The sequence below is a fragment of the Scyliorhinus torazame genome, chromosome 11 (assembly GCF_047496885.1).
Source record: "Scyliorhinus torazame isolate Kashiwa2021f chromosome 11, sScyTor2.1, whole genome shotgun sequence".
Lineage (NCBI taxonomy): Eukaryota > Metazoa > Chordata > Chondrichthyes > Carcharhiniformes > Scyliorhinidae > Scyliorhinus > Scyliorhinus torazame.
The window spans coordinates 208,631,379-208,657,101 of record NC_092717.1 but is presented as its reverse complement, the minus strand read 5'-3'; positions in this window follow the sequence as shown (position 1 = coordinate 208,657,101).

Sequence of the window (25,723 nt, the reverse complement as noted above, 5' to 3'; positions counted from 1 at the left end):
CACTGCAGGAGGCAACACCACACATGCAACAGCCAACATCTGACTGGTTTAGCTCACTGGGCTAAATCGCTGGCTTTTAAAGCAGACCAAGGCAGGCCAGCAGCATGGTTCAATTCCCGTACCAGCCTCCCCGAACAGGCGCCGGATGTGGCGACTAGGGGCTTTTCACAGTAACTTCATTGAAGCCTACTCGTGACAATAAGCGATTTTCATTTCATTTTCATTTCATCTGAACACCCAGCAGATGGAACATAGTTCCAGGGGCATGTCCATGGCTGGAGGGTGGATGAATGCCACAGAGGATGGGGGAATACCTGCAGAGATGAGCCAAGCATTCGGAGGTCAGCCTGCATTACGGAAGAAAGTGACAGAGGCATCATACTGGTTGTGCTCAAGGGTGTTTATTGTGTTTTACAATTCTCCACTCTCCCGATGGTTCTTCCCCCTCCCCCTGCCCCGCCCCTGAACCCCTATCTACCCCCACCCCACCCCCACCCCATCCCCCCTCTCTCGGTGCCATCAGTGATCCTTGACGTGCTTTGCATTCCTAGCTCTACTGCTATGTCTATGTGTGTCCCCAGGATACACATCTGAGGTGGAGGCAGCCAGCTGCTTACCATGTCCAGTGGCCTTTGATGCCCCTGGCGGGCGACCTCTGGGGCTCCGGAGCCAGAGGGCCCCGGTTCACTTGTAAGTGGCACATGCACAGCTGTGCCACCCTGTCCTGTGTGCTGGCTGTGAGAAGCGGCCTCATCAGAGGGGTAGAACTCGAGGGAGCTGATGGCCACCGTCGCCACTACATGGGACTGGTACGGGTTGGCATCTGGCACCCCCCCCCCCCTCCTACTCAGTGCCCATTGGGCCCTGGGGTTCATCTTGGGATCGAGGCGCAGCTGGTCTGAGCCCCGGTTGCCTCTGCATCATCTGTTCTGCCAACCCTGGCAGCGCCCCAACGTCTGCACCTTCTGTCTGTGTCGACACCCTCAGCGATGCTCCTCAGTGACTGGGACATGTTCTGCATGGCCTTGACAATGCAACTGGGGCAAGCTCCGCAGCCCCTCGGCCATACCCATCTGAGAGCAAGACATGTCCCGCAGAACCTCATCAATGTCATCCTGGTACACTCACAAACCCCAGTGAGGCAGACATTCTGTCGAGACCCTCAGCCATGGCCATCATCGACTGCACAAAGCCTTGGACATCTTCACCCTTGGTGCCGACATCATGCACCAGGCTCTCCACTGCAGTCACCACCCTCGCAGTGTTGGCCTCGGTGCCACGCAATTCTAGACATCTCCTGCACCGCAGCCTCTGGACCTAATCCAAGCGGATATGGACCTGCTGGAGTATGGCTGACATCTCCCTCTGAATGTACAAGCCACTCCCTGACATCTCCATCAGCTCTGGGCTGACCACTAGATGATGCTCAGCATCAGGCTGGGACCCAGCTGCATCCTGGATCTAGCAGACCTCCAAATGCTGTCTCATCTGGTGTTCCTGCCTCTACCTGATGTACATCAGCAGCAGTGTGGTGCTCACCAGATTGTGCCCCAGAAGCCTGACCACTAACATTTCCAACTGGGGTGTGTGTATCTGTGCTGGTGGAGGGTGGGGATGACAGCTGAGCTGCAACTATTTGGTGTCTTCCTCGGTGCTCTCCTCTGAGCTGACCTCCTGGGAGGCTGGAGAGGGGGCCACCCAGGATGGGCCGGTGCTGCCAACTGGAGGACCTGCGGGATAATGGACATGTGGTCAGTGGGAGTGATGGGTCAGTCAGTAAGGCAATCACTACTCACATTTGACAGGTCTTCCAGGTGGAGCCCGGTTGTTCCGCGCCTCTGCGGCATCCGCCAGCCTCTGCGTGGGTGACCGCTCTCTCCTTGGCCAAACCAGTCACCTCCAGGGCACGCTCCTCGAAGGAGGTGTGGATTCGTATGACTGGCACACCACCGCCAGTCTGGGCCCTCTCCCGGTGATTGTGGAGAGCTTTTTCTGAGGACAGAGAGAGAGAGCTTCGTTAGTGACACACGTGGTTCACAGTAGTACGGGCAGGGTGCTGTGACAAAAGGATTGGGGGGTGTTGAAGGGAGAGGGGGTGGAGGTAGGGTTGGGGGTCGCATGGAGAGTTTAGGGTGGATGCTCATGTGGAGGCAGAAAGATCTTGAGAGGGGCTGTCGGGTGGCGTTGGTATCTACTCACTCATGCTGCCCGGTGTAGGTCGTTGACCTTTTTCCTGCACTGGAGGCCAGTCCTCCTGGTCACACTCCCGGTGCCCACAGCTGCTGCCACCTCATCCCAGGCAACACTGGCTACCCTGTGGCTGACTCTCCAGGACATCCTGTGGAACAGGACATCCATCCTGGCCTCGATTGCATCTGGGAGACTCCCCAAATCTGCACCCCCAAATTTTGGGGCTGGTGTCCTAGGCGCTATTGTTGCAAGCTTGCTGGGGTTTGCTGAGCGAGTGCTCCTTAAGTGCTGCTCGACCTAGTTAGTGGGGAACTGGCGAGTAATGTGCTGGCGAATTGGCTGGCGAGCCTTCATTTGCGGCGAGAAGTCCGTGGGGTCTCGTTAAGTGGACCAAATAACATTGCAGGCCGAGCGCCGCGAAGCTCACGGCAGTTCTCATTCGCTACCACACTTTGACATTTTTTCAGAGAATCGTGCCCTATGTGTGCACGTTTCCAGTGAGAAACTGCCCAAGCTCAAACAAAATGACTAAGGTGGGTGAATACCCGTCTGGATCGCGCCCAAACACCACAGGAATCACCCTGCCAAACCCGCCCAAAATTTCTTTTGATAATCTTTTGAAAGAAATTTGCTCCATGACACTCGAGCCCATAACATTTTGACACAAGAGCAAGAGTACTGCCAACTGAGCCATCACTGACTGGAAACGTTGATCTAGTGGTCATGCATTTGAAAATCTCACAACCAAACAAATTCCTTCCTCCTTCCATGGTCATCCATTTACTGTCAAGCTGGGCAGCGATGAGAAGCGGGAGACCGGAATGTTTAGTGACCTCACTGTTTTTGAGCATGGAGAATGTGCAGACCACCTATAATGCTGCTTCAACTAAGGTCACCTAACTCAATACAGACCAGCTATTGAATGAGGAATCTTACCAGTCAGCACTCATCCACAATAGTGGATGCAAATTAGTGAGCATGAGTTGTCACATCTTGTTGGTGCATTATTTGAATAATTAACTAAATCTGCCCTTAAAATCGTTATATTTAAAAATATGATTGGACTTATTTATCTAATGCTGACCTTAGAAGTGCTAAACAGCACCATACGCATTAAGTACCAGGTACTAAGTTAGAAAGACTGTGAAGAAATGCATAAATTAAATTAGGGGTATTTTAAGCTAAATTCGGGGTATTTTTGGACCAGCATTTATTGCCTATCCCTGAGGGCATTTACGAGTTAACCACATTGTTGTGAGTCACGAGTCACATGTAGACCAGACCAGGTAAGGACGACAGATTTCCTTCTCTAAAGGGCATCAGTGAACCAGATGGGTTTTACAATAATCGACAAGGGTTTCATGGTCACCTTTAGACTTTTAATTTCATATTTTTATTGAATTCAAATTTCTCCATCTGCCATGTTGGGATTTGAACCTGGGTCCCCAGAGCATTTACCCTGGGTCTCTGGATTACCAGTCCAGCAACAATACCACTATGCTACTGCCACTGCAATGTGAAGGTAGAGATAATTTATTAAAATTAAAAAGAATGCCTGAAGAAATCCATTTACAAATGAGTATGATACAAAACTACCTTCCATGTAGCAATATTGTTCATAAAAGTCTGAGAAGTGGAAACGTGTCTTTTCCGAAAATGAGACCCATTGCAGGGTCAGTGTACACATTTAACAATACCTAACCTGCACATGCTCAATTCTGACTATTTATTTATAATCTATTTATAATCCTAACAGTCTAATCTTCACATGTGCAGAAATTCATTTTTTAAAAAGCCAATATACAAAATCGCTTGCGAACGTATTTTGAATGCTAGTGGGCTTTTGGATCTATGTGTAGATTTATCAAATTCTTGGTGTTATTTATACTCAAAATGAAGAGCATAATGTGTTCTCCCTTTTCAGTTTCCATATGTTGACATCTTTTCTGTGTCTGTGTCAGGGTGCAGTTGGATTTGCTCATCTTTGACCTAAATGAGAAATCTGCTTCGATTTCAATGTGTCAGAAATTGATTTCTACAAATATCTAACAGACTGCAGTCAGGACTACTTGAGAGTCAATTAACTCAAATGAAACTACCAGCATCAATATTACGTTCCGTGAGCGTAGCCTTTGTTCACAACACAATTAAGATAATCAAGGCATCACACATTTTACAAAATTAGGAAAATTGAGATCAAACACTCTCTGAACATCCAATTTCATTGGTGTTTTACAGAACATAATTGTTTATTTTTTATTATATAACCTCCGATAAAAGCACATTGTGCACGACTTACGACATTGGCATTTCATTTGGGGTGGCACGGTAGCACAGTGGTTAGCACTGTTGCTTCACAGCTCCAGGGTTCCGGGTTTCCCCTCAGTGTACCCGAACAGGCGCCGGAGTGTGGCGACGAGGGACTTTTCACAGTAACTTCATTGCGGTGTTAATGTAAGCCTACTTGTGAAAATAATAAAGATTAATTAATCTATTTAGCCAATGTGGTTCCACAACCGTTTTCATTTTTGCAGCATCATTAATATAGAAGATGTGTAGGGCGGCATGCGGCACAGTGGTTAGCACTGGGACTGCGCGCTGAGGACCCGGGTTCGAATCCCGGCCCTGGGTCACTGTCCTTGTGAAGTTTGCACATTCTCCCCCATTTCTGCGTCGGTTTCATCCCCCCAAGCCAAAGATGTGCAGGTTAGGTGGATTGGCCATGGTAAATTGCATCTTAGTGTCCAAGGATGTGCAGGCTAAGTGGATTGACCATGTTAAATTGCCCCTTAGTGTTCAAATATCTGTAGGTTAGGTGGGTTGGCCATGGTAAATTGGTCCTTAGTGTCCAGAGAACTGTAGGTTAGGTGGATTGGCCATGGTAAATTGCCCCTTAGTGTCCGGAGATTTGTAGGTTAGGTGGATTGGCCATGGTAAATTGCCCCTCAGGGGGCGTTATTTGGCCGTGCCCGCCTGACGACAGGAAATTCCCGCCCTAGGTCACGGACCTTTACATGGTCACCGCCCTGTCTGTGGTGATATTACGGAGGGCATGGCCGAAAAATCCAGCCCTTAGTTTCCAAAGATGTTCAGGTTTGGATGATGGGGAGTGGGCCAAGATAGAGTGCTCTATCGGAGGGTCAGTGCAGACCCGATGGACCTAATGGCCGCCTTCTACACTGTAGCGATTCTATGATTCAAATGACACTTAACAGTGGCAAAATCAGGTGAAAATGGATATTGAACCAAAGAAACAGATATCAGGAGTAACTAAATGTTTGTTTGGTCAAAGAGGTAAGAAGGTCTGAAATGCAGAGTGGGAGGTAGAAAGGTTGAGGGACAAAACGTTGGAGTTTAGGGTCCAGAAAGCTGAAGATACAGTCTGGGATTTTCCATTACATAACCCCCCACTCCCACCCCACCCACGCCATGGTAGGTTTTCTGGTGATGGAAGTGGCTCCAGTGGGAAGGGTTGGAAAATCAGGGCCACGGCTGCTGGTATTGGAACAAAGGAAAGAAGGGATGCACATGAGACTAGAGGCAGAGAAATGCAGAGTTGTCAGAGGGCAGTGAGAGCTGTAAGGTTGCAAGTGTACTGTGGTAGCGATAGGCACACCTTTGATTTGAAGGATACTTTTTTCATTCCGGTTTCCTTCAGTTTAATGCATACATGCAACTATTTTAGTTGGGTTTTATGACTACTTATAAAACTGGTCAAAATTTGTATGATTTTTGAGTCATGCCCAACATCCATAATTATGGCCCTGACAATGTGACTATGCTCTGGTGCTGCTGCTTATAGCCGAGAGTTTGACAGCAAGGCATTTACCTGGTGAACCTGTTATCTCTGCAGAAACTGTTTGTCAGACAAGTAAAGGTGTGTGTGCCTCAACACCTGTATATTCTGATGTTGGGCTGGTGGCAATTGGCTCACACAGGGCTGGGTTCCCTGTTCGGGAGGCTATGTTCTCCCGCCAGAGCTATAACTCTTTTCTTTCCCACTGGTGCTGGAAGAGATGCCCAAAAGCGATTCAGTGTCCCTTGCCATGCAAATCTATGCATGGTGGGGATCGCCAGGGTTTCTGTTGCAAATCATTCTATTGAGCCGCAATTTTGAACGGGCGGCCCGATAGCAGCTGCCCCCCCCCCCCCCCCCCCCCCCCCCCACCCCACCCCCTCTCCTCTGCAACACATTTTCTGAGCTATGATTGACAGTTCATGACCACAGCAACTAGGTGCTTTCTGCTGAGAAATATTACAGGCTGCTACAAACTATCCCTATGAAGTGAATAGAAACCGTGCCGATCAAAGATCTCAGGGGGTTTAAAACTTTGTGGTGTGGTTTAGCTTTCTATTAAGTTACAGCTTCTGATTTCTAGGCAGCGGGTGTAAGGGACAGGTGAGTGAAAAGGCTGTGATTTTTGCACTGTTTCTACCTGGACTGCTCTTTAGCCTCCATGTAGGGATTACTGATGGGGGGGAGGGGGTTCACTGCTATATGGGAGGGTTCTCTGCTACGGGTGGGTTCCCAGTTATGGTAGTTCTCTGGTGGGGGTTCTCTGATGGTGTTCCCTGGTGGGGGGTCACTGGTGGGAGGGATCTGATGGCAGTCTCTGATGGGGGTCTCTGGGGAGGGATCAGTGGGAGATCTCGTAGGAGGTACTGAGGTGGGAAAGATTTTCAATGTGGGGGCAAGGGAGCCCTCCGATGAACTTTGTGGGCACCTACCTTAAATACTTAACCCCTTGGCCCATCGCGAAGTCTACTTTGTCTGGACCATGCTGGCATATACTTGCACCAATCCACGGCTGCATGAATCCTGGCCTAGAGGGCCCGAGAATCATGGCAGCATGGAGAATCCGGCGTCAAGCCCATTAATAGGATGTAAGTGGGTCATTTTTACCAATTAGCATCTTCCCCCTGGCACGGGACCCAAACCTCGATGCCAACGCCAGCGGGGGACTAGAGCATCGGAAATGGCCCGTTCTTTCCTTGACTCTGGATTCACCACTGCACCGGAACTTCACTACCGGGAGTGGTCGAGAATCCAGCCCATTGTCTTCTGGACAGCCTTGGAAATTTTGCTGTTATTCCCCCAAAATGTTAAGGAAAATGATGCAATTCCCATGGAAATATTGTCATGAAACTGTGGGGAAGGAAAAGCATGGCATCACAATAAAAGCGCTGGGGGAAAGAAAACTATATTAATGGCAAACAATATTGCAAAACAATATTTCAATCTCAGTGGCAGTTCCTTCCCGGTCACCATTGCCCAGCAGTCATGAAGGTCAAAGTGAACAGAGAGTCAAGGAAACATTATTGGATGGATGGCAATGTCAGTGTAGATGTCAGTTGAAATCATAAAGACAAGAGCAGTCTCATAAATCTGCTTGAAAGATGGTTTACTATCACCAAACAAATCAGGATCCCAATATGGATGCTCAGATTCCACCATTAGGTCTGTCTATGTCGCATAAGTTTCTGGAATCCTAATAGCTGTAAACGTTTTTTCAGAGGTCTTGAAAACGCCGCCTCAAGAGACCTTTAAATACATTTAGTACTTCAAACCACATAAGTGCACAACAAATCTCAGCACTATGATCTTGAATTCTGTCTCATTATTGCTTTTCACAGGTCTATCACTGGGCATTTTGGCACTGAATGAGTTCCAGCCACGCAATAGCTTCTTTGAGAAGAAAGGATAAAAAAATCAATGAGTAGCAAGTATTATTTTTTTAGTTGATACAAGTGTGGGTTTGCACACAAATCCACTTTCAATCTGACCTCAGTGCTTGTCCAAACTGAGAAGGTGCAAGGGTAATATTAGCTTTGAAGGCTTCTGAAGCTTGTATCGAATTAACTTTGAGGAGGAGCTGCAGGAACTTTGCAAAACCCACAAAATCTTTCCTCAGGAGACTTATTGGAAGGGATCAGTTGTATACGGCCTGGAATATGTTATTATCCCAGCAGTGTGCTTTGTGAAGAATCTATAGCAATGGAAATCACTGGGGCATAGTTAACCCACATGTCATGTCAAGGTTATGACAGATGAAGGTGGGATGTTCTCGAGTTGGGACAGGTTGTATCATACCTGTCAATTTCAGAGTAATGTTAACAATGTTGATGAAGTTCATACCCCAAAGCTGTTTCATCCTTTTCATTTTAAAGAGCAACGATAAATCATTGTAAAATAATTAATTCTTGTGATGTGGGCATCGTTGGCTAGTTCAGCATTTATCGCCAATCCCTAATTGCCTTTGAGAAGGTGGTGGTGAGTTACCTTCTTAAATTTCTGCAGGCGACGTGTTGTAGGTACACCTCCCTGCTGTTGGCAGGGAGTTCCAGGATATTGACCCAGCAACAATGAAGGAACAGTGATAGATTTTGAAATGAATGAAAATCGCTTATTGTCACAAGTAGGCTTCAAATGAAGTTACTATGAAAAGACCCTAGTCGCCACATTCCGGCGCCTGTTCGGGGAGGCTGGTGTGGTGTTGGGTGCTCTGGTGCACAGATGAGCCAACACAGTTGTATGTGGTACAACTCTATTTTATTATAACTCTTATATTACAGTTCGTTCTGGATACTCTGCACGTGCTGTCTCCCTGAGTGTGTTTGGCAATAGATGTGTCCTGGTTCTCCTCTGCAGCTAATACTGACCACCGGGGGTCATGTCTGTGCTTTTATATCTTTCTGTCATTGGTTGTGGTGTTGTGTGTTCTGATTTGTCTGTTGGTGTGTCTATCATGATGTGTGTGTTTGAATATCATGACATCCCCCCTTTTTACAAAGATATGTGCCTACGTGGTTATAAATATAATTGTGTCATGAGTGCATCGAAGAGTGTGTGTGTGTGTTATGTACAGCGTGTGTATATGACGTAACTATTTACATGGGGCGATGTCGGGTGCGTCACACTAACAAGGTTGTACCGTAACAAAACTTGGATGCGAGAGAAAAAAAAAAAAACTTGAACATTGGTCTGGTCAGACGATATCTGGAACAATAAACAACAACAGGTTATAATACAGAAGTGTTTGACTTTTTGAACGTATGAACAGCGTTATAAGTCCAGTCTAATGGGTGACCGCCTCAAGAATGGGCTGGTCCTCAAGCCGGTTCAGCTGTGGAGATTTGGTTCTGGTGGCGATGGAAGGGGCATGATCCGTGGCATCTCCACGAAGTCATCCTTGGGAACCAGTGGAGGATCCGGCGTGTGCGTACAGTTCAGTTGCGAGCGTGGAAGGCGGCGCAAAGCTCGCTGATTGCGCCTACGCACCAATCCATCCGCCCTGCATGCCAGGAACAAGGTGGAGTCTTTTTCTTTTTATGTTTGTGGTGGACGGCATCTTGTAGCCGATGGGTCATTGCCATCGAAGTAGCACCATCACTAATATCATGCAAGGCGATGACTGTGCCAGATGTGGAAGTTGGCCGAGACCGTGTACGCTGGTTCCGGCCACCTGCTGTGCCGGAAGGGCGACTCCGCAGAGAAACGTCGAAGCATGTCGCCTTGGAGAGAGAATTGTTGCTCGCATCAACATCTGGCGATGGCGCGAATTGGTGTGTCCATCTTGGACCGCCGGTGCTGGTTGCCACTGCCGACCCAGTGGGACTGCCACGCGATCCATTCCCTGTCGCCGTGGCATCCGCCGTCACCCTGAGCGTGCCATCACCGAGGCCGCGACACCGCCCGTCCGGAGCAAGGTCTGGCGTGCGCGAATCAGAGACGGCGCTTGGCTGCTCCCCATCTGGAGTCCGGTCTGCCTTCCGTCGATGCCCCCCGTCCGGAGTCCCAACAGGTTCACTGGAGGCAGCCGAGATTCCCTGAAGCTGCACTTCTGGAGTCGGAACATGCAGGAATGCACCAACCAGTGGAGAGGGTCGAGCCATCGAGGGTGGAAGCGGTGCGCTGCCACCGCAGTCGTCAGTGGTCCCACCGTGATCGTCGAGTGCCTCGGTACGCACTAGGCGAGGTCTGTCACCTTGCACCTTTTGCATGGGAAGAGGGATGCTGTCGTCACTCGTCTCACATCCCGTGGATAGATCCTCATTAGCAGCTTGCTGTTCACTAGGGTTGGGTAAATTGTCAGAGTTTTCATCTGGTGGTGCACACCATGTCGGTGGACTGTCATTGTCTTGCCGTTGTCCTTCATTTGGGCTTTTCTTCTTTGGAATTTTAAATCTTCCCCCAGACATTGCAGAACCTTGTTTATTACCCCCAAATTCTCCCATAGGTATGGTCTCGAATATAGGATCCAATGTTTCTATCGACATTGTACTATTTTCCAAAGAACATTCCGTTTCACTTTTCTTCTCAGGTGCCTCATGTGTATCTTTGTCTAATGTACATGCCTTCATGGTCTCTGGGTCTGATTTTGCTGGGACTGGCATGGTCACAGTCTCTCTTTTACTGTTCTCAATTGCCCACCTTATACTCCCCATACATAACTGCTTAATCACTGGGGTTAGTGTGGTACAATGGATAATCGGGTCGACCTTATCTGCATCTTCACCATTAGTGGAAAGCACACTTGGTTCACTTGACACTGCTGTGGGTTTTAAATTCGTTATCTGGCTACTCGATGTCGGTGTCCTCAGGATTCTTGCTCCAATGTTCTGCTCAATAATCAGTGGAGTGTGTATAGGTTCAATGCAATTAATGTTCCCCTCAAGGTTTGAAGAGTCATTACTGACTAACTGCTGGTCTCCGAAGTTGGGATTTTGCGGTGTTGTGTTGAAGGGAGACATTTGTCCCTGCTGTAGATATGATTCAGGTTGTGTTATTTCCATTACCTGAGGATCAATGTCTTGTCCATTTTTTCGATCCGTACTAAAACACTGGCAATTCTCAGTCTGCTCCTTGCAAGTTAAACATTCAATTAATTTCGTTAGCAAATCCTCAGCATCCTTCTGTGGCCGTGCAGCATTATTAATCTCTGTTCGGCTATAATGATCCTGAAGGTCAGCGCATAAACCTTTTTTCTTCGGGCTTGGACGAGGCGATTCCTTTGGCTTGTCTTCAGTTGGGCTTGAACAGTCTTCAGCGCTGTGCCCTTCATTGTAGCATGAGAGACCGTCATGTTCATGCTGCTGTGTAGTGGAGCATGGTAGGCTGTTATAGCCTTCTTGTTGTTCACGTGAGCATGGCAGACTTGCATCGTCTGCCGCTGGTTGGTCAGGAGAGGTTGCTAGACCCTCATGGTCTTGTTCCTGCAAGGACTGCGCTCTGGAGTCTTGCGTTCCTTCCATCGTGGAGTCCGTCCACGAGCTCTCTGTGGAGGCTTGTGACACTGGAGTCACTTCTTGTTCGTGCAAGGACTGCGCTCTGGAGTCTTGCGTTGCTTCTATCGTGGAGGCTGTCCACGAGCTCTCTGTGGAGGCTTGTGACACTGGAGTCACTTCTTGTTCGTGCAAGGACTGCGCTCTGGAGTCTTGCGTTGCTTCTATCGTGGAGGCTGTCCACGAGCTCTCTGTGGAGGCTTGTGACACTGGAGTCACTTCTTGTTCGTGCAAGGACTGCGCTCTGGAGTCTTGCATTTCTGCAATTGTGGAGTCTGTCCACAAGCTTGCTGTGGAAGCTTGTGACACTGGAGTCACTTCTGGTTCATGCGAGGACTGCACTCTGGAGTCTTGCATGTCTTCTTTCATAGAGTCGGGAACGTTGAGCGGGACGTGGACCACGCTCTGTGTGGCAGCAGGGCACTCTCCGTGTGCTTGCACCGCTCCCTGTCTGTTAATGTCAGGCTGCAGCATCATCCGGTACTGATAAGTTGGAACGTCATATCTGCTGGATTGAAGATCCTCAAATCCGAAAAATGAATCCGCATCTGCGTCGGATTCAATGTGGGGGCCGCCAATGTGCAACACGAAAGGTTCGTCCGAGTCATAGTCATATAGGACCACGGAGCTATCATTGGGCTCGCGAGGTCCGGAAACACTGTAAAGATCGTCATCGAAGTATTCAAGGTCGGAATCATCGGCTTGTGCGTAGGTAACTGCTTGTCGGAGGGTTCTTCGGAGGTCAAATTCATCTCCTGGGTCAATTTGCGGCACTGTGCTGTCATTCCAGGTGAGGGAAGGTTGTTTTACAGCTTTAACAGATTTTTGTTTTTTTTGATTTGGGACGTTTCCCTTTTAAATTGGATTTGGGACATTTCCCTTTTAAATTGGTGCAGTCTGGGGCCTCTGACATCCTGACGCTCGGTATGTAGCACGTAGGAAGCGACTGCGCATGCTCAGATCGCTGTTCCTTTACCGATGGCCGTTTTCTTGACTGCGCATGCGCAGCATCTCGCGCATGCGCAAACGAAACTTCCGGTTCTGCGCACTTCTCGCGCAACTGTGCTAGCGTTATATCTTCAGCAAGATGGCCGCCGACCTCGACCCAGCCTTCTCTCAGGCCCGGGATTTCGGCCTCTGGGAATTCGGGCTCCGGGATCCCAGCCACGAGGTGAGTACTGCAGCTTTTCTTACCTTTATGTGCCGATTGGATTGCGTTTTCTTCACAGTACTTGGAGAATTTGCCCAGGACTGCCTGGTAATCGTACCTTTGCTGCCTCCTGAAGAACCTGAACCTTCTGAATATTTCTCTTGCCCTTGCACCGGCGATGGTGAGGAGAAATTCAATTTTTTCCCTATCATCCAGGTCTTTGAGTTCAGCTGCCACCAGGAACAATTCGAACATTTGCCGGAATCGGCGCCAGTTTTCGCGGAGGTCGCCGTGGCACTGGAGCGGCTGCGGAACCGGGAGCTCGTACATCATGCCTGGGCACTGCTGGTTGTCTGTGTACACGGAGGTATGCCGGCAGGTATCGATCCACTCCTGTACCATGTGGTGTTGGGTGCTCTGGTGCACAGATGAGCCAACACAGTTGTATGTGGTACAACTCTATTTTATTATAACTCTTATATTACAGTTCGTTCTGGATACTCTGCACGTGCTGTCTCCCTGAGTGTGTTTGGCAATAGATGTGTCCTGGTTCTCCTCTGCAGCTAATACTGACCACCGGGGGTCGTGTCTGTGCTTTTATATCTTTCTGTCATTGGTTGTGGTGTTGTGTGTTCTGATTTGTCTGTTGGTGTGTCTATCATGATGTGTGTGTTTGAATATCATGACAGCTGGTACAGGATTTTCAAGTCAGGATGGTGAGTGACTTGGAGGGGAACCTCCAGGTGGTGGGGTTCCAATGTTTCTGCTGCCCTTGTCCTTCAAGATGGCACTGGTCGTTGGTTTGGAAGGTGCTGCCTAAGGAGGTGTGGTGAGTTCCTGCAGTGCATTTTGTAGATGGTACACACTGCTGCCACTGTGCCGGTGATGGAGAGAGGGAATGTTTGTGGAAGTGGTGCCAATCAAGCGGGTTGATTTTTCCTCGATGGTGTCAAGTTTCTTGAGTGTTGTTGGAGCTGCACTCATTCAGGCAAGTGAGAAGAATTCCATCACACTCCTGACTTGTGCCTTGTAGATGGTGGACAGACTTGGGAGAGTCAGGAGGTGAGTTACTCACCACAATATTCCTAGCCTATGACCTCCTTTGGTTGCCAGTATTTATGTGGCTATTCCAGTTCAGTTTCTGGTCAATGGTTACCATACACCTGTGTGGCACAAATGTTACTCACCACTTGTCAACCCAAACCGGGGGATTATCCAAGTTTTGCTGCATTTGGACATGGGCTACTTCCTTTGTGCCAGGTATGTCTCCAACCAGTGGAGACTTTCCACTTGATTTCCATTGACTCCATTTTTGCGAGGGCTCCTTGATGCTATACACGGTCAATTGCTGCCTTGATGTCAAAGGCAGTCACTCTCACCTCACATCTGGAGTTCAACTAATTTAAATAAGTACCCCCAAACACGGCCACACCCCCAACACGGACATGGAGGACTACCCTGCAAGCTTCGGTGTAAAAACCCCCACCCTCCACAGACGTATTGGTGGTTAGTCTGCCCTCTTTCCCCCCAGCACAGGGTATCAAGGAGTGCTGTCTCTTCTCCCCCCACCCTTAGCGCTGTCATGAGGGATCTCCACTCTCTCCAGCCCCACAGAAATTTCATCGGTGATCTCCCCTCATCCCCCCTCCCCCCGATTCCCCCTCCATTCCCTCCCCCCTCAGTACTGCCATTGGGTTCTCTCCTCTCCTCCCGCCTCCGTGCTCACATTGGGCTCTCTCCCTCCAATCACACGTAAGAGGAACCCCGCCCTCATGGTGGAGGAGGTTCCCCGCATCTGCCAGTGTCCACTGGGAAGTGTCTGCTTCAGTGTCCTCGGCACTAGGGAGCACCGCCAGGGTCAATGTCCAGCCTTGGCCCTTAAATCCCTGGTACCTTTGGCGTGGTCATCACGACTGATTTTCGCTTTGGGGCGAGGACCCATCATGGATGGACGCAACAACATGAAGCTCTTTAAGTACATTTAAGTTCATTAAAATTCATGGAAATCAGATTTGATCCTGGTCATGTCACCAGCCAGGGAAGGGGGATTTCAAACTGAGATCTCACCAGCGCTAATCCCATGTGGCCCTCCCGCAAGATTTAGCAGCCAAAAATGGGAACTGTGCCCACGGGGAACAGGCCTTCTAAATTCCACCCATTTACACTGAAACTGTGTCCCTCTACTGATGCTGCCCTACCTGCTGCGATTTTCCAGAATTTTCTGTTATTCTTTCTGATTTCAAGCACCCGTGCTATTTGCCTTTTATTTTTCGAGCGTGATGTGAAGGCAGGATTCAATGCCCCATTTTATAGTCATACATTTTCTCCTTACCTTTGTGTAAGTCTTTGATTTTATGTTGCTGTTATTTATCGTTTAACCGCAACAAATTCTGATGCACAGAGAGTTGATTGATGCAGGGCTGTTTTCCTGTAGTTCAGACTGAGCAGCTGGGAGGCTGAAAACTAAAGTCATAACAATGGCACAACTGATGGGAGGGTGTAATTAAAGCGTGACAAGTTTATAGATGCAGTTTTCATTCTAAATGTCAACAGAGGGATTCTTAATGGAGTAAGGTCACAAAAAGCATGTGGCAAAAATGTGGCAGGTTTTATAAACAGGAGGCGTGTGTTGCTATAAGATGTTTTAATATACCTGCAGAAATGCTTTCAAGTGATTTGAATGATAGTCATTTAGAAAAACTGTAATTTGTTTAGGAAGCATTTTAAAAAGGTTGTGCCTTAATTATACTTCAAAGAAACAATAACTGGTTTAATAATTATGATCGTTATTCATAAAACTCAAAAGGTGAGTTGGGCTGGTTTAGCACACTGGGCTAAATTGCTGGTTTTAAAGCAGACCAAGGCAGGCCAGCAGCACGGTTCGATTCCCAGACCAGCCTCCCTGAACAGGTGCCGGAATGTGGCGACTAGGGGCTTTTCACAGTAACTTCATTTGAAGCCTACTTAAGGGGCTGGTTTAGCACAGGGCTAAATCGCAGGCTTTGAAGGCAGGCCAGCAGAATGGTTCAATTCCCGTACCAGCCTCCCCGAACAGGCGCCGGAATGTGGCGACTAGGGGCTTTTCACAGTAACTTCATTTGAAGCCTACTTGTGACAATAAGCGATTTTCATTTCATTTCATTTTCAGGTGAAGCTTTTTAAGATCGTTCAGGAATACCCATGAATGTTGTCATAGGATGGAATGAAATGGTTCAATTGGCAATGCTCAAATCTTCACCTTGTGGAAGGTTTCTTCACCAGAGGGCTCGATTTTTGAGACTATGCGGAGGATCTGTGGTGTTTTACATCAAAATAAACGGCGGTGCGCCCTCCCTGATCCTGTTCCGAATTCCAGGCTTCCACGATAAAAACGCCAGGAGAATGGCCGGGTCTGTGACTGTGCAAGCACACGGCGGTGACCTGCAGCGGTCGCGCTGCAAAACATGGCAGCAGCGGTGCGCGGACCTGACCTGGCAGATAGAGCCCTCCTGGCCATCCCTTGGCCACACTTTGGCCACCCCCCACCAGGCCTCCGAGCCCTCGCAAACCCCCACCTCCCCCCCCGGCCAGCAGCACGGCTCCTGTATGACTGTAGCGTCGCTGGTCACAGCCCGCAGCCGCCACGCTGGGTTCCCGACATCAACCGCACGGTTGAACTCAGCCCATGGGGGGTGGCGGAGCATCGGGGAGGGCCTTCAGGTGACGCACTGAGGCTATCCCAACGGCATGCGATGCGCGCTGGGATGCAGCCTTTTTGAAGGGGGTGGTGCATATGAAACTTGCATCAAACAAGCGCTGCTCGCGATTCCGGAGTCAAAAGGGTTTCTCCGCCCGAGCGCCGATTACAAAATTTGAGTCGGGGAACGGAGAATCCCGCCCCAAATGTAGGGAATGAAAATCCTTTGCCCTACAAATGCATACATTTGGAAGTGTGCCAGAGGGCCAGGGAGTAGAGTAAAACCCGAATTGCCTAGATTTAGACCTCTTTCCCAGACCTTGTGTAAGGCTTCAGAAGCATCAGGAAGCGGACAAGGGAACTCGCTGTACTGGATGACCCACGTTCTTGGCTCCGAATAAGGTAGCATGTCTTCGGGTGTGGAATGTCCAATGAGAAAGACACATCAACTATTTTTCCGTCAGAAATGGCATTCATGTAAAGCTCTAGGACTGAATCAATGCATTGAAATCTGAAGCCGTTTATTCGCTGACAAATATCTCCATCACCTAGTCACGTCCATTGCTTTGAAAATGTGTTGACTTACGTTTGGCTGTGAACTGTGGAGTCCTCTTCAGGTGGGGTTTTGTGCCTGAGTGTGAACAGAACCTTCAGCCATCATGGCCGAACTGTCTGCATTTTAATTCATATTCGCCACTCCTCTACTTCCTCCCACCCTCCAAACGCTCCTTTAAAATCTATGCCATCAACCATGCTTTATTCAGCTTCCCGAACACTTATGTAACTATTCTACCTCTGTTTCTGCCGGAACGTGTGCTCCATTTGTTGTAATTGTTACTTCAGATAATTTCTCCAACGTAGGTCGAAGAGGTAGTGCCAGATTTTCTTTTTCATTCATGACTTTTCCTTTCTTCTTGGTTAAGCTAGTTGCCTGAGTTGATACTGCCACAATATGTGGATATTGTAAAGCACATAAAGGGTTAATGTAATGTTAACTCTCTAGTCACTAGATGGTGCTGTGGAGCAACCATATAAATATCACATGCCTCCTTGACTTCGAGGAGATAGATGGAGGTACATGGAGAGAGTGGAAGAGAGCAAGACAAAGTAGTTGTGAGATCGTTGAACTAATAGTATAGTCAATAGTGTAGATGTGTACTGTAATCTTTACTTAACTAATTCGTGAATAATATGTTTGAACCTAATTCAGTGTAGTGTAATAAATTAGCTTTGTTTATTAAACACAGTTTGCTGTCCTTCGTTAGCACTACAATCTTTACCATCCTGAAAGAACTAAAACAAAGAACACAACAGATAACATTCCAGGTGACAACAGAATTGAACATTATGATGGGAGCGAAGTGGAGATACAGTAATGTCATGGCTAAATTGCAATAATCCAATCAACCACAAGTTCAAATCAGCATTGGTGTTTGAATCCTAAATATCTGTGTTTTCTATATATATAGCATAAGGCGGTGCATAACTTCAGAGAGAGAGAGAAGTCCGGAGGAGGACTGCCGGAGCTGTGGCCCCTCACCCTCGTGGGGCAGCAAGCACTGGTCCTGGTCAGTGGGCCTGTAAAAAAGGGCAGTCGCCGAGGTGGAGGTCGGCATGGGGAAACCAAGTAAGCCCCCATTGAATTGCGGTGTCCCTATGGCACGCGTTGCATGGCCCAATATACATAAATGATCTGGAAGAAGGAACTGAAGGCACTATTAAAACATAGAACATAGAAAAATACAGCACAGAACAGGCCCTTCAGCCCACGATGTTGTGCCGAACCTTTGTCCTAGATTAATCATAGATTATCATTGAATTTACAGTGCAGAAGGAGGCTACTCGGCCCATTGAGTCTGCACCGGCTCTTGGAAAGAGCACCCTACCCAAAGTCAACACCTCCACCCAACACTAAGGGCAATTTTGGACACTCAGGGCAATTTATCATGGCCAATCCACCTAACCTGCACATCTTTGGACTGTGGGAGGAAACTGGAGCACCCGGAGAAAACCCACGCAGACACGGGGAAGATGTGCAGACTCCGGACAGACAGTGGCCCAAGCCGGAATCGAACCTGGGACCCTGGAGCTGTGAAGCAATTGTGCTATCCAAAATGCTACCGTGCTGCCCTTAAGAACAAATTAATCTACACTATATCATTTTACCGTAATCCATGTACCTATCCAATAGCTGCTTGAAGGTCCCTAATGTTTCCGACTCAACTACTTCCACAGGCAGTGCATTCCATGCCCCCTCTACTCTCTGGGTAAAGAACCTACCTCTGACATCCCCCCTATATCTTCCACAATTCACCTTAAATTTATGACCCCTTGTAATGGTTTGTTCCACCCGGGGAAAAAGCCTCTGACTGTCTACTCTATCTATTCCCCTGATCACCTTATAAACCTCTATCAAGTCGCACCTCATCCTTCTCCGTTCCAATGAGAAAAGGCCTAACACCCTCAACCTTTCCTCGTAAGACCTACTCTCCATTCCAGGCAACATCCTGGTAAATCTCCTGTGCACCTTTTCCAAAGCTTCCACATCCTTCCTAAAATGAGGCGACCAGAACTGTACACAGTACTCCAAATGTGGCCTTACCAAAGTTTTGTACAGCTGCATCATCACCTCAGGGCTCTTAAATTCAATCCCTCTGTTAATGAACGCTAGCACACCATAGGCCTTCTTCACAGCTCTTTCCACTTGAGTGGCAACTTTCAAAAATGTACGAACATAGACCCCAAGATCTCTCTGCTCCTCCACATTGCCAAGAACTCTACCGTTAACCCTGTATTCCGCATTCATATTTGTCCTTCCAAAATGGACAACCTCACACTTTTCAGGGTTAAACTCCATCTGCCACTTCTCAGCCCAGCTCTGCATCCTATCTATGTCTCTTTGCAGCCGACAACAGCCCTCCTCACTATCCACAACTCCACCAATCTTCGTATCGTCTGCAAATTTACTGACCCACCCTTCAACTCCCTCATCCAAGTCATTAATGAAAATCACAAACATCAGAGGACCCAGAACTGATCCCTGCGATACGCCACTGGTAACTGGTATCCAGGCTGAATATTTGCCATCCACCACCACTCTCTGACTTCTATCGGTTAGCCAGTTCGTTATCCAACTGACCAAATTTCCCACTATCCCATGCCTCCTTATTTTCTGCATAAGCCTACCATGGGGAACCTTATCAAATGCCTTACTAAAATCCATGTACACTACATCCACTGCTTTACCTTCATCCACATGCTTGGTCACCTCCTCAAAGAATTCAATCAGACGTGTAAGGCAAGACCTACCCCTCACAAATCCGTGCTGACTATCCCTAATCAAGCAATGTCTTTCCAGATGCTCAGAAATCCTATCCCTCAGTACCCTTTCCATTACTTTGCCTACCACCGAAGTAAGACTAACTGGCCTGTAATTCCCAGGGTTATCCCTATTCCCTTTTTTGAACAGGGGCACGACATTTGCCACTCTCCAATACCCTGGTACCACCCATGTTGACAGTGAGGACGAAAAGATCATTGCCAGCGGCTCTGCAATTTCATCTCTTGATTCCCATAGAAACCTTGGATATATCCCGTCAGGCCCGGAGGATTTGTCTCTCCTGAAGTTTTTCAAAATGCCCAACACATCTTCCTTCCTAACAAGTATTTCCTCGAGCTTACCAGTCTGTTTCACACTGTCCTCTCCAACAATATGGCCCCTCTCATTTGTAAATACAGAAGAAAAGTACTCATTCAAGACCTCTCCTATCTCTTCAGACTCAATACACAATCTCCCGCTACTGTCCTTGATTGGACCTACCCTCACTCTAGTCATTCTCATATTTCTCACATATGTGTAAAAGGCCTTGGGGTTTTCCTTGATCCTACCTGCCAAAGATTGTTCATGCCCTCTCTTAGCTCTCCTAATCCCTTTCTTCAGTTCCCTCCTGGCTATCTTGTATCCCTCCAACCCCCTGTCTGAACCTTGTTTCCTCACCCTTACATAAGTCTCCTTTTTCCTCTTCACAAGGCATTCAACCTCTCTTGTCAACCATGGTTCCCTCACTTGACCATCTCTTCCCTGCCTGACAGGGACATACATATCAAGGACACGTAGTACCTGTTCCTTGAACAAGTTCCACATTTCACATGTGTCCTTCCCTGACAGCCTATGTTCCCAACTTATGCACTTCAATTCTTGTCTGACAACATCGTATTTACCCTTCCCCCAATTGTAAACCTTGCCCTGTTGCACTCACCTATCCCTCTCCATTACTAAAGTGAAAGTTACAGAATTGTGGTCACTATCTCCAAAATGCTCCCCCACTAACAAATCTATCACTTGCCCTGGTTCATTACCAAGTACTAAATCCAATATTGCCCCTCCTCTGGTCGGACAATCTACATACTGTGTTAGAAAAGCTTCCTGGATACACTGCACAAACACCACCCCATCCAAGCTATTTGATCTAAAGAGTTTCCACTCAATGTTTGGGAAGTTAAAGTTACCCATGACTACTACCCTGTGACTTCTGCACCTTTCCAAAATCTGTTTCCCAATCTGTTCCTCCACATCTCTGCTACTAATGGGGGGCCTGTAGAAAACTCCTAACAAGGTGACTGCACCTTTCCGATTTCTGACTTCAACCCAAACTACCTCAGTAGGCTGGTACTCCTTGAACTGCCTTTCTGCAGCTGTTATACTATCTCTAATTAACAATGCCACCCCCCCCCCCCCCACATCTCTTTTATCATCCTCCCTAATCTTATTGAAACATCTATAACCAGGGACCTCCAACAACCATTTCTGCCCCTCTTCTATCCTATTTTCCGTGATGGCCACCACATCGTAGTCCCAAGTACCGATCCATGCCTTAAGTTCACCCACCTTATTCCTGATGCTTCTTGCGTTGAAGTATACACACTTCAACCCATCTCCTTGCCTGCAAGTACTCTCCTTTGTCAGTGTTCCCTTCCCCACTGCCTCATTACACGCTTTGGCGTCCTGAATATCGGCTACCTTAGTTGCTGGACTACAAATCCGGTTCCCATTCCCCTGCCAAATTAGTTTAAACCCTCCCGAAGAGTACTAGAAAACCTATCTCCCAGGATATTGGTGCCCCTCTGGTCCAGATGCAACCCGTCCTGCTTGTACGGGTCCCACCTTCCCCAGAATGCGCTCCAATTATCCAAATAACTGAATCCCTCCCTCCTACACCATTCCTGCAGCCACGTGTTCAGCTGCACTCTCTCCCTATTCCTATCCTCGCTATCACATGGCACCGGCAACAAACCAGAGATGACAACTCTGTCTGTCCTGGCTTTTAACTTCCAGCCTAACTCCATAAACTCATTTATTACCTCCACACCCCTTTTCCTACCTACGTCGTTGGTACCAATGCGCACTACGACTTCTGGCTACTCCCCCTCCACCTTAAGGATCCTGATGACACGATCCAAGACGTCCCTGGCCCTGGCACCCGGGAGGCAACATACAATCCGGGAGTCTCGCTCGCGACCACAGAATCTCCTATCTATTCCCCTAACCATTGAATCTCCTACAACTATTGCTTTTCTATTCTCCTCCCTTCCCTTCTGAGCCCCAGAGCCAGACTCAGTGCCAGAGACCTGGCCTCAAGGGCCTTCACCCGGTCATCCCATCCAACAGCATCCAAAACGGTATACTTGTTTTGAAGGGGAACGGCCACGAGGGATCCCTGCAGTGTATGCCTGTTGTTTTTTTTTTCCCCTGACTGTAACCCAGCTATTCTTGTCCTGTACCTTGGGTGTGGTTACCTCCCTGTAACTCTTCTCTATCACCCCCTCTGCCTCCCGATGATCTGCAGTTCATCCAGCTTCAGCTCCAGTTCCCTAACACAGTCTTTGAGGAGCTGGAGTTGGGTGCACTTCCCGCAGGTATAGTCAGCGGGGACGCCGGTGGTATCCCTCACCACCCACATCCTACAGGAGGAGCATGCAACTGGCCTAGCCTCCATCCCCTCTTACCTTATCAAATATAGCTGCCCTGTAGACCAACTGGATCACCACCCTCCAACTCTGCTCCCAGTCAGCTGCACTCTCTGTAAACTCCTGGCTCTCTTCTCACTCTTTGCGGAAATGTAGGAAACAAAATGAAAGGAGCACCTTACTCCCTCCTCACTTAACTCCCTCAGTCACCAAACTCTCACTGTAGCACTCAAATGCACCAAATGCAGCACTCCCTCAGTCAGCAAACTCTCACTGTAGCACTCAAATGCACCAAATTCAGCACTCAGTGCAAACAAAGTCTGCACTGTAGGGGATCACTTTTATACTGTGAATCTAGCCTCTGAAAACTGGCCCAATCCAATTAACTAATTAACAAGCCCCAGCTGCAAGTGCCTAAAAGTAGAAGTTTTGTTTAAAGCTGATTGAAAATTCACCTTCTTCTAAACCAAACAGCAACTTTTAAGTTAATTAACTAAATAAAAGAAAGACTAGACTTTAGATAAAAATGAAGCCTTATACTCTCTCAGTCACCAAACTCTCACTATAGCACTCAAATGCACCAAATTCAGCACTCAGTGCAAACAAAGTCTGCACTGTAGGGGATCACTTTTATACTGTGAATCTAGCCTCTGAAAACTGGCCCAATCCAATTAACTAATTAACAAGCTCCAGCTGCAAGTACCTACAAGTACAAGCTTTGTTTAAAGCTGATTGAAAATTCACCTTCTTCTAAACCAAACACCAACTTTTAAGTTAATGAACTAAATAAAAGAAAGACTAGACTTTAGATAAAAATGAAGCCTGATACTCCCTCAGTCACCAAACTCTCACTATAGCACTCAAATGCACCAAATTCAGCACTCAGTGCAAACAAAGTCTGTTAAGTTTGCAGATGATACAAAGATCTGCAGAGGGACAGGTAGTATTAAGGAGGCAAGAGGGCTGCAGAAGGACTTGGACCAGCTAGGAGAATGGGCAATGAAGTGGCAAATGAAATACAATGTGGAAAAGTGTGAGGTTATGCACTTTGGAAGGAGGAATTTAAGCATAGACTATTTTCTCAATGGGGAAATGCTGAGGAAATCAGAAGCACAAAGGGACTTGGGAGTCCTTGTTCATGACTCTCTTAAGGTTAATGTGCAGGTTCAGTCGGCAGTTAAGAAGGCAAATGCAATGTTAGCATTCATGTCAAGAGGGCTAGAATACAAGACCAGGGATGTACTTCTGAAGCTGGATATGGCTCTGGTCAGACCCCATTTGGAGTATTGTGAGCAGTTTTGGGCCCCGTATCTAAGGAAGGATGTGCTGGCCTGATGCACGATCAATTAGACTCGAAGACGAGGTTGTATCATAACTGAAGGCTTTAATAAACTAGATCTGTTCCCCACCAGCTTTGTTACAGAATGAGGGCTGCTGGGACGGCACCTGTTCTCATACCCCACCTGTCAGGGCGGAGCCACACACCAAACAGCCAATCATAAGCTGCTAGGTTTACCCAATGGTCTACAGCCTCTTGGGTACCACAATACCTGATACTACCACATGGCCTTGGAAAGTGTCCAGAGGAGTTTCACAAGAATGATCCCTGGAATGAAGAACTTGTCGTATGAGGAATGTTTGAGGACTCTGGGTCTATGCTCGTTGGAGTTTAGAAGGATGAGGGGGGATCGTACTAAAACTTACAGGATACTGCGAGGCCTGGGTAGAGTAGATGTGGAGAGGATGTTTCCACTTGTAGGAAAAACTAGAACCAGAGGGCACTATCTCAGACTAAAGGGACCATCCTTTAAAATTGAAATGAGGAGGAATTTGTTCAGCCAGAGGGTCTTGAATCTGTGGAACTCTTTGCCGCAGAAGGCTGTGGAGGCCAAATCACTGAGTGTCTTTAAGACAGAGATCGATAGATTCTTGATTAATAAGGAGATCAGGGGTTATGGGGAGAAGGCAGGAGAATGGGATGAGAAAATATCAGCCATGATTGAAAGGCGGAGCAGACCCGATGGGCCAAGTGGCCTCATTCTGCTCCTATGTCTTATAGTCTTATGGTCTTCTGGCCCCCACCCTACCTTCCTCACACCACCCCAACCTGCAATCCAATCATGTGACATGACTTGTGTCTTGCAGGATCACGTGGACCCATTCTGGTGTCCCCCACCCTAACTCCAAGCAGATTCCAGCGATGAGGCGGCAATGGATAGCGAAGGGAGTGCCAAACGTCAGCCCAAGACACCCCAGAGCACCAGCCTGGAGACAACACTGACTTTCCATCACTGCTGTCTCCAACACACTCCATCATCCCAGAGACAATCATCTCACTTGGGTATGTTAGTGAATAGGCTCCTGGGTCACTATCTGGTGTGCACCACACACATGCAACGGTAGATCATGTGGATATAGGAACCCCTGAAGGGAAAGGTGCTTAGAGGGCAGCCCGACCCCAGTGTCTAGTTGCCATCCAGACAGGTCTCGAGCTTCGGAAATTGGCGGTCCCATCGATAATGGAGATGCAGGCACAGAGCCGGGGACTACATGAGGGGCTGTCAGCAACCATCCAGCATCTGCAGGTACAGTCAGCAAGGCTTCCTAATCGGTGATCTTGGATGCAATTTGAGCATCTTGTGCACACCAGCCCTGGACACATGTTGTGCGACCTCCTGTGCCTGCCCGGGCCCCATGCCCTGGCCATCCTACACATCCTCCTCATTGGACAAGGTCTTCCATTCATCCCCATCCTCCAGCACATCTCCCCTCTCCTGCGCAATGTTGTGGAGGATGCAACAGGATGTCAAGATCTGGGAGACCCTCCTAACACTAGACTGGAGGGACTCTTCAGAGCTGTGAAGGTACCAGAACTGCTTCAGGATGCCGTGCACCAGTTGATCATGCACCTCGTCATGGCATGGGCAAATTGTAGTGGGTTTCCTCATCGGTCTGTGGCCTCCGGATGGGTGTCATCAGCCAAAACCGCAGCAGATAATCCCTGTTGTCCAATAGCCAACCCCTCACCTGGGTATGCGACTCAAAATGTAAGGAACGGTCGAGTAGGCAAGGATGAAAGCGTTGTGCACACTGCCTAGATAGTGGGTTCAGACATGCTTGATGGGCAGCTCATGGTCACACACCAGCTGCACGTTCATTGAGTGGAACCCCTTTTGGTTTATGAAGATCGGCCTGTCATGGGCCAGTGCTCGAAGGGGGACATGCATCTCATCAATCAACCCCTGGGTCTGGGGCATCGCGTTGATGGTGGCGAACCCTGCTGCCTGGGTATTCTGGTGGGCTCGATCCACATTGAACCTGATATATTGTGCAGAGAGGGCATATAGGACTTTGTGATGGTGCGGATGCACCCGTGCACCGATATCTATGAGATCCCTGACAGGTCCCTACTCAGTGCCTGGAAGGACCCATGGCAAAATGGTTGCTGGTGACCGTCA